This window comes from Pteropus vampyrus, unplaced genomic scaffold (genome assembly GCF_000151845.1).
Source record: "Pteropus vampyrus isolate Shadow unplaced genomic scaffold, Pvam_2.0 Scaffold5, whole genome shotgun sequence".
NCBI lineage: Eukaryota > Metazoa > Chordata > Mammalia > Chiroptera > Pteropodidae > Pteropus > Pteropus vampyrus.
Window position 1 is genome coordinate 3,686,792 of NW_011888786.1, and position 13,493 is coordinate 3,700,284.

The 13,493-nt window shown below is 39.3% G+C and overlaps 2 long non-coding RNA genes across 2 annotated transcripts in view; both read left to right on the forward strand.

Moving 5' to 3' along the window:
* The window catches only part of LOC111743678, a 502,800-nt gene that overhangs the window by 404,332 nt on the left and 84,975 nt on the right, over positions 1-13,493 (forward strand). The window lies entirely within an intron of this gene.
* LOC111743685 lies at positions 1,690-10,510 on the forward strand. Its single transcript, XR_002781834.1, has 4 exons — positions 1,690-1,733; positions 2,383-2,491; positions 7,542-7,684; positions 10,122-10,510. It is a non-coding gene; the product is annotated as an uncharacterized LOC111743685 (long non-coding RNA).

Consider the following 13,493-nt stretch of genomic DNA (forward strand, 5'->3'; position numbering starts at 1 on the left):
ATGAGAAAGGAATAGAGTGACTCAGATTGAAGAAATCCATTTATTCAATTGCTCAAACATAACTTGCATACTTTCTATATAATAGACATGCTTTTTTTTGGCCCAGGAGATGTGAGCTTTATAAAATATTGTTTGCTCCCAAGTAACTCACAATCTCAAGGGAGAAGTAGAAAGCATTAATAGCAAAAATATAATGGATGTCTTTTGAGCGCCTTCCGTATACCAGTTGCTTTCCAAAGAGTAAGTATCCAACAAAGCTGCAAGGCAGGCCTTGTTACTGTTAGCATTTTATAAATAAGGAGACCGAAGGTCAGAGAGGCCCAGCTTCACTTCATTTCGGGTGGAACAGCGGGGTGGCGAGGCCAGTTCTATCCGTGTCCACTGGAAAGGGGAAGGAGAATCCAATCGGGTCTGTTTGGCTGCAGTGCGGGGTTCACCAAGGCGTGGAGGGAGAGTCGGACAGGAAAAGGCAGCCAGAGTCTTTCCGTGGTTCTCAAGCCCCAAACTATGGATGAAGTCCTCGCAGGAAAACAAACAAAAAGGTGTCTGAAAGAAAAAAAGGAAAGTGGGTAAAATCAAAACCTAACATTCTGAATCCTCTCATAGAATGAAGAGGTATTTTGTCATTTTCTCTTAACTTGATTTCCTTTAAATCCTGGCTTACTGGTATATAGTATAAAAATAGAAGTCTGAATAATATCTGGCCTAGTTCCATCAAAATTGCTTGAGACTTCAAGTTGTCTGGGCTTATTAATATTATAAAATGTATTCCCAGAGATTCAAGTAGATTCACTGCTCAAACAGAAACCACTTTTTTAAAATAAGTGAAAATCATCACTTAAAAACAATACATTTATCCAAGTCTCCAATGCTGCATACATTAAGTATACACACATTTTTCTGTACATATATAAATGTGTGTAGATGCATATTTACATTCATACACATACACAGATCTATATCTATATCTGCATGTGTGTATATGTGGGTGTATTGCCTGTTTAGTTTCTATAATTCTGCATTGAAATATAAAATGAACAAAACAATAGCACGAAGAGCTCTATATTATCCTAGGCCAAATAGTCAGAAATGTCATATATTTAAAGTGGATTTCTTAGCATGTATATGCAAATCAAAGTTATTATAAATGCTTAGAAAATCTTAAGTGTGCATTCATCCTAACAGTCTCTTCAAGAGGGTTGTATGTAAAACATATTAGTGAATTACTTTCAGATATTCAAAATTCTGTCGTATCGGAGTCAGGGAGGAGGATTTGAGGATATCTGAGTTCATTCCCAAGGTATCTCCTTCGTTTTCACTGGTATTTGATGTTTAGGTCTCTAGGGTATTACACGAAGAAGGGGCAGTTCACAAAGGCCCAGCAGAAGCAGGCCTGCTTTACGTTAAAGAGCCAAGTCACACTTGCACTGCCGTCTGTGTTTTATCCTGGGGCCTTGGGGACGAGAACAGTCTCAGGGAACTCGCCTGTTCTCCCTGTTGGGGTCACAGAAGCCCTTCTAATAAGAAATACGGGGCTCCGGCAGTCTGAAAGCAAATTTGATTCATCTTTACAACTTACTAGATAAATTAGATCATAATTTTAGTAGCTTATTCTAGGGTTCTTATACCATTTAGTAAATTTGAGTCCAATCATTTTGTCGATCTACTCAAACCCATCTCCTGTTTTATAGTGGAGCTCAGACACCACTCAGAAAAGTTGGATACCAAAACAGGTAAAGAACTAATGTTTTCTTCTGCCTGGTAAGCCTTACTTTAAATATATTCTATGCTCTTCAATTCAAACTATGTCCGTGAATGTATGTCTATTTGTGATCAAGAACATATCAGCAAAATTTTAAATTATTAGCTCATCTGTATTATTTAAGGAATATCTACAAGCTTATAAATACATTTTCCCCTCTCAAAGGCTGAGAAACTGAAACTTGAACTATTGGTAATTTATCTGGGTTATTGATGAGTACTCTGTATTTCTTAAGCCTGAACAGTCTTTGGGAATCTACAATTCTTACCAATAAAAGCCACTTTGGAGTGAACTGCAGCAAAGCATTTGTCTCTGCACAACCATACTCAAATTCTCTGGATATTTTCATCAGGACTCTTTTGTTCTTGCTGTTGTTTTGATCAAAATTCAATCTAAAGGGAATTGAACAACCACGAATGTACGCACGCACACACACATACAATCAATTAATCAATTAAAATCTATAAATTAATCTAAAAGAAAAAAAGGGGAGTTGATATTGTTAGCTCAGTGAAGCAAATCTCAGCAAGGCAGGAGTCTCATTTGTGAGTAGAAGTCGCGCTGTGTTTCTCCTTCTGTCCCCTCGGATTTTTCTCCTCTAAGACTGGCTTTTCCCATAGGAATCCAGTTTCCTGTTCACGGACGCCTCCTGGCCTCGTACGTCTTCAGTTTCATCACACAGAATAAAAGGACTCTCCATCCAGTGTTTCCACTTTGAAAAATTGCAAGGTAATAACTTGATGGGTTCATCACAAGTCATGTAGCCTTCCCCAGAGCAGTCACTTAGGCCAGGTCAGTTAGAGCAGATAAGAGGATGGCAGCTCCTATGGGACAATTTTCAGAATAGAAAGGGAAGAATGAGTTTTCCAGAAGAGAGATAGGTGAAAGACGTGACCAATGAGACAGAAATTCTGCGCTGGGCACTATCTCAATCTGAGTCTTCTATGCAGGAAATTAATGTTGTAGAATAGCTGTTCTTGGCCTATTTGTATCTTCCACAAATCACTTAAAATAGAATCAAAGAGTCTTACAATTTGCTCTTCTCTCTTATGTGCCGATAATCCCCACAAAAGGGAAATTGCCCAGCCCTTACCCACAGCTGCAGTGGGCATACGGTTCAGAAGCCCTAAGTATAGTCCAGAACCTAAATTGCTTTCCAGCACAAACACCACGATCTGTACAAAAGCACTAATTGTTATTAGGTGATGACAGCTCATTAAACCAAATAAACAAAGGTATAGACACTTGTGAAATTATCAGGTCAATTAAGTCTCAAGATTATCCAAAGCAAATCAAATTCAAACAGATCAGATTCAAAGATCTTAGTTGTAAGACTTGATTCAAAATAAATAGGAATCAGGCCACTGAGCCATTTCCAAGGCAGCAGAGTTCAGCCACCTCTTCTTTATAATTTATCTCCAATGTCACTGATGGTGAATGCCTGAGGGTAAGGAGGGGTTTTGTGCTCTAAGTAGCTAATGGTACAATTTACGGAGAATAGGATAATACCTATTGACTTATTTGAAATACAGAACGAGTTATCAGAATATCAGAATGCATTTAATCAATATGTGCAAATATATATAGGTCAGTTGAGAGAGAGATTTCATATAAAAGTCCAAATTCTCTATAATTCAACCTCAAACCATAGATGCTCAGCTCATTTTCTCTAGTTTCTCAATTGTTGTCTCTCTGTGTCTTAAGATGCATACTTGTCTTCTTGAGTCATTCTAAAATGTGTCACTCACTCCTATAACTTTCCAGTGACATGGAAATAGAAAAAGACTTCTCTATGTCACAGCAGCTTCATTTTTCTCTACAGGTTCCAACATTACATCATAGTCTATATTTCATCAATTTGTCCTTAGGTGGTTGAGAAATTTCCACCCCGTCCTTTGGGGGTGTTTTTCCTCCTGAAGTCTCCTCAGACCCTCTTTTTTGAGTCACTCTCCATACCTAGCGCCATTGCTCCCAAACCAAAATCTGCTCTGACTTGCAGAGCCCTCACTCACTTTCATTATTTCCTCAGGTGGCAGAGGCCAGCTGATGGTCGGACGAACTCATTTTCTTTAGTTTCCTGGAAGCACAGTTTAGACAAACTCATGTCAGTCTCCCTTGCAGTAAATGTGACCTCTAAGTTCTAGCCAATGGCTTACAGATCAGTGAAAGTGAGCCACACGGTATTAAAACTTCCCTAATCCCACGCATAAGCCTTTCTCTTCCCAGCCACCAACTGGAGAGTCCGCCGAGGGTCATTCCAGAGGGAGATGAAGCCACAGGTGGAAGGAGTGCTGGTCCCTGAGGGATCATGTCTGTATAATACCTGGACAGGAGTACCAACCTTACACTATGAGAGAACAACAGAAATGTTGTGTTTTTTTTTTTTTAAGTCACTAAGATTTGGAGATCTCTCTGTTATAGAAGCAAGTGTTATTTTGACGAGTAAACTTCTTCCTCTGTCTTTAGTCAATGACCACCTAGAAGGAGTTGATTCTTCACATCTCCAGGGCTCGGTAATTCCTTCATTAAAGTCATTCTTCAGCTATCCATTCAGCTTCTCATTAGTCAGATGTCAGGACTTGTAATAGTCAGTATAGAGTAGCTTCTTAAGGATAGGGACGTTCTTTATTTGTGCCATGATGCTTACAAAGCATGGCACTTAGCACGCTGTACAGATGTGCTTATTGATCAAGAAATCCTCAGGAGACGTGTAGGAGACTGATGGGAGCCAGTTTTACCGACTCGGTGACCATCATTCTCAGCCTCACTGCCTCATCTTTTTAATAGATTTTATTTTTTAAAGCGGATTAGGGTTCATTACAAAATGGAATGGAATGGACAGAGATCCCCCATGTAGGCACAGCCTTCCACTATTGACATCCCTCACCAGAGTGACATATTGGTTACAATTAAATAACCCACATTGATGCATCATTATCACCCAAAGTCCATAATTTACCTTCGGGTTTATTCTTGGTATCGACAAATATATAATGACATGTATCCGCTGTTACAGTGTCATACAGAATAGCTTCACAGCCCTACAAAATTCTTTATGCTTTGCCAATTCATGCCTCCTGACCTCCCTTCTAACTTCTGGCAACCACTGATCCCTTTACTGTCTTCATCATTTTGCCTTTTCCACTATGTCGTGTAATTAGAATCGGACAGTATGTAGCTTTTTCAAATCAGCTCTTTTCATTTAGTACTAGTCACTTAGGGTTCCTTCATGTGTTTTCATGGTTTGATAGCTCATTTCTTCTGAGCACTGACTAATAATATTCCCTTGTCTGAAGGTACCACAGATTACTTATCCTCTCACCTGCTGAAGCACACCTTGGTTACTTCCGAGTTGTGGAAATTATGAAGGTGGCTGCTATAAATATCTGCGTGCAGGTTTTTGTGGATGTAAGTCATCACCTCATTTGAATAACAAAAGTGTGACCCCCTCATTTTTATTACTGAACTCTCTCAAATATATCACTATTTTTAGTGGCGATGGCACTTGAGTAGGCAGGTTTTCTTTCTTTCTTTTTTTTTTTTTTTCCCCCTCCAGTTGACAAATTCAGAGAAACCCGAAGAACTTTCAGTCTGCTTTTCCCCGTAAGGATATTCTTTTATCAAGGCCTGACTTCCAGCCACCTTTTAAATCATCTGTTTCCCTTGATCTCTGTTTCTCTTTGGTCCTTCAGCTGGGGCTTCTCACCATGCCTCCTTCTTATGGTTTGGAAATGTTCTGCCCTCTGCATCAGTACTGGCCTCTTTAAGGATTTCTGCCGCTGAGGATGGTGCCGTGGGAGTTTCAGTTCAGGGTAATGGAGGATTAAAGAGACCAAGGGCTGGTCCGGACCACGGGTTACAAGTTGTCCTTTCTTTCTTGTTAATACAGATATCTTAAAGTAACAACATTAACAACAGAGACAGATCTCTTCTGAGGGGGGCTGATATCTTGCTAAAATGTGCTAATGCTTCACCTTAATGCGAAAAGTATATCAGTCTCCTTTCCAAACCTGAATTGCATTACGAAGGTGGTTTCACGGCCCTCTCTTTCTTCCTGAAATTCTTTTTCTTTCTCTTCACTGCAACACGAGATGGAAAAGGCCATCTCGTTCTCATTAATGAAAATGCTTAGAACATATTGTTCTTTAGCGTTTGACACCACAATTGACATTGAAATTATAATTAGTCTAAAGGTGTTACTATCATATAACATAAGGCGATTCAACTACCTCACATGTCATAGCAATCGGTTCCAATGTAATGGAAAGCAGTATCTTGAAAATTAATACAGAAAGAGGGATGACAAGTGCTTTGTTGCCAACACATTCCTCTGCTGGGAACCTAAGTCTCCATTCCCTCATCCGTGCTTCCTTCACAATGAGCAAATCCGGTGCTGGAGGCTGCCTCCAGCCCCCCATCCTCCGCCTGACTGGAAATACTTTTCAACTTTTATGCGTCAGCGTTTGGACAGTGTCCAGTGAGTAGAGTTTCCTGACCATCCCCACCTTCCTAGCATTCTCTTCAGGGGTCAAACTCACAGAGAATCCTGTGATCCTGAGACTAGGTCCTCCCAGAGGCAGCCTACCCGCTCTTTTGTGTCCCCGCCTCCCCCAAAACGACGTGTTTAAGAGTCTGTGGTAAAAGCAGAAAAAAAAAAAAAAAAAGAAAAATTGTAATTTTTAAAATAAAGCTTCATATGACTTTATTCTCTGTGTCCTTCTTACATATCCGATCTTAAATTGTTCCATAGTTTATGAGAATGCAATAGTAATTGAATTTCCTCAATGTCTATCTTTGGAAAAATCAAAAGTTAGTAAAATTTCAGTTTTCGGGTTAAAGTCAATACATACATACTGCTTTATAAAATCTACGCATCTGCCATGGCACCTGTCCACACTTATTACAAATGCTTCCTGGTACAGTCGAGTGCCTCCGCATCCTCTAGGCCCGGTGACAGCAGGAACTGTGCCTTATTCATCCGGACACCAGGGCCCAGTGTGGCACAGGTTTAAGGCACATTCTCCGCAGAATGAGTGGAAGAAAGAGAGGTGCCTGGGGAATCAAAACTAATTTTTAAAACAAAGTAATAACAAAACCAAGTATTCTTTCTTATGGTATTTATAAAAATTTACTGTTTATTTTCACAAGTATTGCTTCATCTGATCCTTAAAAGACTCAATATATTAAGAACAAACTTCACTTCCCAGGCAAATGGATCAGGGAGCCTCATTTCCGAGGGGCAGAGTGGAAACTTAGAGCCACATATTCTCTTCACGAACCTGATGTTTTATTTTGTTTTGTTTTTGTTTTGTTTTGTTTGTTCTGTTCCCCTGCAATACTCATGTACCAGCAGAAATGCAGTGGAAACAGAGCGGTCTCTTTGTCTCCTGTAGTCCACTCCCCCACGCACGCGCTGTTCCCTTCCGTCACACGAGAGGGAACATTTTTTTTATCGATATTGTTTATAGCTGTCAGTGTAGAGCGATAATAAAAAGCAGGCTGAGTTTTAATATTGTCGGTTTTAAATTCTCAACGGATAACGCCTCACCTCCCTTTTTCCTGCGCCCTGGGGCCATCTCCACCCTATCATTGTTACGCTCGTGTGTTAGTCGCACAAAGCCAACTGCTATGGCAAATACCCCTAAATATCAAATTATATTTTTTTCACGATAACAGTTTATCTGTCACATCGCAGTGTAATATAGGCCTCTAAGGGCTCAGGTTCATGCAGTCTTTTCAAAAGCTAAGCTCTTTTATTCCATGCCTCTGTATCCTCCAGGGGCTGTTTTCTCTGTTCAGCCCGTGGATGGTGAAAGAGAGAACGTGAAGCGTCGTGTAGGAGACTTTAAGGGTCAGGCTTGTGAGTGGCATCTATCTCCTACTCAGGAAGGTGGCACACGTTACTGCAGAGGAAGCTGGCAGGTATGGAAGACAGACACCTGTACCTAGAGGCGGGAGGTCCCTGGGTTTGGAGAGCATATGATGTCTCTTCTACATCTGGTGCCCAGGCTCTGTTCACTCCCAGGACTAGGCTGAGAAGTAGGCAGGCTCCTGGCTGTGGTGAATGTCTGTTAATTACGCATTTGGCCTAACATTTTGGAAGCCGTTATTTCTGGCGATCAACCTCTTCTGATGCTAACTCAATCGCATCATCATCATAAGAAAAATTAAATTCACTTCTTGATCGTTTTAGAGTTTGCAAAGAATTTTCACCTTAGTTTCCTTATTCTCAATTAACTGTTACCCTGTGTGTGGTCAAGCTCTCTCTCCCCATTTTATGCATGAACTGTTGACACTCAGGAAGCTTAGCTGGCTAGCACTCTCAGAACGGTACTCTGCGTGAGACATTTTTTAGTTACCCAACCAATGTTTATCCACCCAGTTTCTTTGTTAAAACATTCTCATTTCATTCAGATTTGCAGTCGATGGTAGTTGGATGGCACAGTTCAGGGTGGCATTACGTAAGTGGGAATCTCTTCCAAAAAGGGACAGGTAGAGCTGATTCTGCCTTCTCTTTTATTCTACATTGATCAAAGACAGCCCAGACCTGCAGACTCGTTTCTGTGAAGCGATATATAAGTATAAGTATAAATATAAATAATATATAAATATCAGCATCACTGCTCACTATAACAGACATTTATTCTCTCATTGTCCTGGGCACCAGAAGTCCAGAAGCAAGGTGTCGGCAGGGCCGTGTGGCCTCTGAAAGCAATAGAAGAGACTCTTTCCTTGACCCTTACAGTCATGAGCGGCCCTGCACATTCTTTGGCTTGTCAGCGTAATTTCTGCCTCCGTCTTCACATGCTTTCTCTCCTCTTCTCTGTGTCTTCTGTCTCTCATAAAGACAGTTATCATGGGATTTCCACCTGGGAAATTCAGGACAAACTTTTCTCCAAATCCTTAACTTAATTGCATCTGCAAAGACACCTTCACCAAATAAATTCATATTTATACGTTCTCAGTGTTAGGGTATGGACGTATCTTTTTGAGGGCTATTCAGTCCATCACACCATGTCTACAATAATCGTTTCCCGTTATCATTATAACAAATCACCACAAACTTAGTGACTGAAAACAAAACATTTTTACTGTCTGCCAGTTCTGGGGGTCAGAAGTCTAAAGTCAGGCGTGGTCAGTGCTGTGTCTCTTCTTGAGGTTTCAGGAGAAAATCTGTTTCCTTGTCTTTTTCAGGTAGTAAGTAGCAGCTGCCTGCATTCCTAGGCACAATGACCTTCCCTGCATCATTCCAAACTGTCTACTCCATCATCACATCTCTTACCACTGTTCCCCTCTTATAAGTGCCCTTATGATTACATTGAGACCACCCTTTTAATCAAGGATTACCTCCCCACCTCAATATCCTTAACTTAATTGCACCTGCAAAATCCCTTTTGCCACGTGAGATCATATATTCACAGGTTCCAAAGATTAGGACGTAGACATATTGAAGGGGGACATTGTTCAGTCTACCATACTTATACCCTCCCCCCGACAAAAAAAAAAAAAAAAAAGATGCATTTGGTCAATTAGATTAAATTCTGGGTTTGACCTAGTAAGGGATGTTGGGATATGAGGTGGATGACCCCCCTACGGAACAGGGCTGAAACCACAGGCACAGAAAGCAAGGCCCCTCTCTACACTCACAAGAACCTGAGCTCAGCATTTCTTAGGGCTCTAGTTGCTGGCCTCTGGTATCTGGCCCCTCCTGCTCTCAGAACAATGGATTTTAATTTTCTGCCTTCTCCCTTGCAGGGAGCTTAAAGTGCCCTACAAGCATTTGGCTTATTAATCTTCATAACATCTCTGAACACTCTGTGAAGTTACCAAAGGGCAAATGAAAGGGCAGCCATAATTATCCTTATTTCACAGAGAGGGGAGATTGTGACAGGGAAGCGGTTCAATTAAGTTCTCTAATGAGTTGTGGAAAAAGACAGAAAAAGAACCCAGATCTCTGGAAAAACCCATCCATTCCTCATCCTTTCGATCACTATTTTGCTTTTAAAACTTTCTAAGGATTTTTAAAAAACATTGTCTGGGCTTTCTGGCAGGTGAGTTAGTGACAACAAATGTACAGGCTACATTCGTTTATGGTCTCTGCCTGCGTCCAGTGTCACTGCCTTTGAGAGAGAGCTCTACATCCCAAGGTAGACGAGGCCAGAATGAGCCAACCCCCAGGGAAGCTGAAACTGAAATTCCAGCAGGACTCATAGGACTCAATTTGTCCACGTAGAAATTATTGGCTATTCATGTGTTTTTTCAATGAGTAGAACAGGTCTCTTTGCAATCTCAAATTTGAAATGGACAAAAGATACAACAACAAAGTCTATTATTCACCGAACTCTGCTGTATTGTCTAGGAAATATGCAAATGCTCCTTAAACTATGTCAGCCCGAGGTGGGATAGACATTAACTACCCTTTACTAGAGGAAGTTCCTGGGGACCATTCTCTGATGGAAGAAGAAAAAAGCCCAGGTTGAAGTTTCCTCAGCCATATTCCTAAATCAGAAATGAGCTACACGGATTGAGACTCTCACTCTTCATCTCCCCCACACCCAATCCATCCTTTGTGCTCTAAGGTAATTCCATTTTTCAGATTTCTATCAGACAGAGAAGTTCACCAAACTGAAGGGAAAATTCTGAGAGATGACGTAATGTGAAACAGTGGAGCGCTGAGGCCGTGCAGGCATCTCGCTCTGGTGAATCCCTTCGTAAGCCCTCTCGGTTCCTGCAGCCGAGCTTTTTGAACTCTGGCCTCCATCATCCCTCTGGTCTTTGGCTCTCTTAAAATCCATGTGACTCCCCAATTATGCCATGTATTTTCTCATTTTATTGTCTCCGTGAGATGAGTTCTGTTCTTTTACGTTCTCTTTTTATACTTAATTCTCCTCTTGACGCCTACTCATTTTTCGGTTTACAAGTCATTTCTTTTTAGAAGCCTTCTCTTTCTCCGTCAGGCTACATTAGATATCCCTACCTTGTGCTCTGACACCTAATATGTGTTCCAAAAATATTTATTAAATAAATACTAAATTCAGTGTTCCAACAGTTTTTAATATTTAGTATTTGAGATACATTTTGAAAGAATCATCAAATTGAAGAAAAGCAAAATGAAAAGTTAAGGCAATCCTCATCTAACATGTCTGTAATTCTCTAGACAGGAATTTCATTGCCAGAAAATTTTCTTAAGGAAATAATCTGAAATTCAGAAAACAAAGCGTTGGCAAGAAAATATTAATGGCAGCACTATTAATAACCATAAAATATTGAAAGCAATATAAATTTTCAAATATAGAAGTAAGAATAGATTGTGGATGAAATTTTACCCATCCATTAAAATTCTTCCCATTAAGAGTTCATAATAGGAAGAATGCTCTTACTGTAATGTTAAATGAAGAAAGTAGGGTATAAAATTATATATAACACATAATAAAAATTTTAATATTCAAAAAGAAAAATAACCACAAACTTGGAATAATAGAGAACAGGGAAAAAAGAAACAAACCCCAAATCATATACCAAAATGTTTTGGGTAGTAGGGCTATGGATAATTGTTTTTTATTTTATATTCCTTATTATATTTTAAAATATGATACATTGTCATTAAAATTAACTTTACTAAAATATTATTACTTTATAAAGAAACCCCTATATTCACAAGTTCCTCTCTCTATATCTATAGACATATAAAATCCATATATATCTCTGTATCATATATATATCTCTGTATATATATGGATTTTATATGTCTATAGATATAGATATAGATATAGATATACACGCAACAAACTAGCAGTAACACCTAACTGCATTTTAAAAAGTATAAATTAATAGTTAAAAAAAAGTTAATGATTTTATTTTCTTTCCTGGCAGGCCTTTGTGCAGTTAACTGGCAATAGATATAAAAGTACATACTTCAGGAAAAGTCTTAATTTGCTTGCAGTGGACATTGTTTTTTCATGTGTGGCATTGCTTCCAGTGTCTTCGGAGATGGCATCCTGAGTGTTCTGTGGGGACCCCGTGTGCTCTATTTGCAGCCTCTGGGGTTTAAGTGGAGATGGGCACAGAGATCGGGTCAGTCAGTCATTTAATTCCATGCCTGGCAACGAGAATTGATCGAGAGATGGGAGAAGAATCAAGCAGATCAATGCCAACAGTTCTCAGCATTTTGCCAAAACTTCCAGGAAACAAGTTTACATTTTCATAGAGATCACCAGTAGTGAGAGCTGTGAACTCTAGAGCTGCAGGCCCCTGTCTTTGCCGCCGTGTGGAGAAAGTCTGCGGAGAAGGACCCTGTCACAGAGAACAGAGCTGGGCGATGGAGGGAAGGATGCTTAGGGGGCAAATGACAGACGGAGAGGGGAAGAGTGAGAGATAAAGAGAATTCCAGTTACTTTAAAGTTCTTAGATCCATTCGTGTGTGAAATAACTTGAGACATCACGTTTTCTGTTTTTGTTCAAGCTATTTTGAGTTATATTTCTATCATGTGCAATCTGAAGACTCCTAAATCTTCACTATCGTTCAAGTGCTTCACAGGCTTGTTCCTCTTCTACCCATAAGCATAACCAGCTAGAGAGAGCATCTACGAAAAATCAAAGTGTAAATGTTCCATTGGGAAAACATCTAAAGAGCCAGCCCACTCTGCTAAAGTAACCTGTACTGTGTTGTCCTGTCTTTGAAGTCCCAGATCATGTTTGACTGCTCTGTAGTCACCAACCTTCAGCTCACAGGTTCGAATGTGTAAAACACCTTAAATTTTGACATTCCTTAGGCATCATATTTGGTTACATTCTCAACTCTATGTCAAATATTTTTCTTCTTTCAAGATTTATATTTAATGCCAACAGTAGTTTTCTAAATGTTCTGTTCAAAGAATGTTGGTTTCTTATGATTAATGGCATTATTATGGTGTATCTTTTATTAAATTTATGTTGAAAATTTTATTTTAGCATCCTTTAAAAAGATTCCTTATTTGCCATATCTTAAAGGCCTCCCAATGAGTCACTGTTTTATTTTGGTGTCTTGAAATGTTTATATAAAAATTCATTTTATTACCTTAAATGGAGACTAAATGAACAAAATATCTTCTTTATGAAATTAGTGTTTCACACATTTACTTATAGAATTGGAAACTATCAGAGCTGAAGATCTGAGAATCTTTGTGCATAAATTTAAACATTTAATTCTAGGCTTATAAATGATGAAAACAGAATAAGTGCCCACATTCTCCGAGCCAGTAAGAAGCTGCTGAGAATTTTATCTGAGTCTTTTAACTATATCTTTTCCATGAGATAATTCAATTAGTGTCTTAAATAATAAATGACTGCTCCAAATGCTAGATAATTTTCCTGCAGATTTTTAACCAAAAAAAAAAAATCTTCCCCCTGGGACACTAGTTGGAAGGTATCGTGAATGCAGCACCTGGGGTGAACAGGGTAATAGAGTTTATAATAATTAATTCACAGCAGCTATTCTCTGGTGATCAAAGATTGAATCATATGCAAGTGTGGTTTTAATTTCCTCTTTTAAATGAAGAACAAGCAAAACTATAAATCACATCTCCAATTCTGCCGTAAATCTCATTTGTTCCATTGCTTGCCGACAGTCTGAAAGAAATATTTTATTCCTTGCATTCCTTGTCCATATCAGGTTCATTATATTTTATTCTTTCCAGTAATAAGTAAGCACAGGACATGCAAACTCTGAAGTCGTTGGCCAATGATTTCTCTG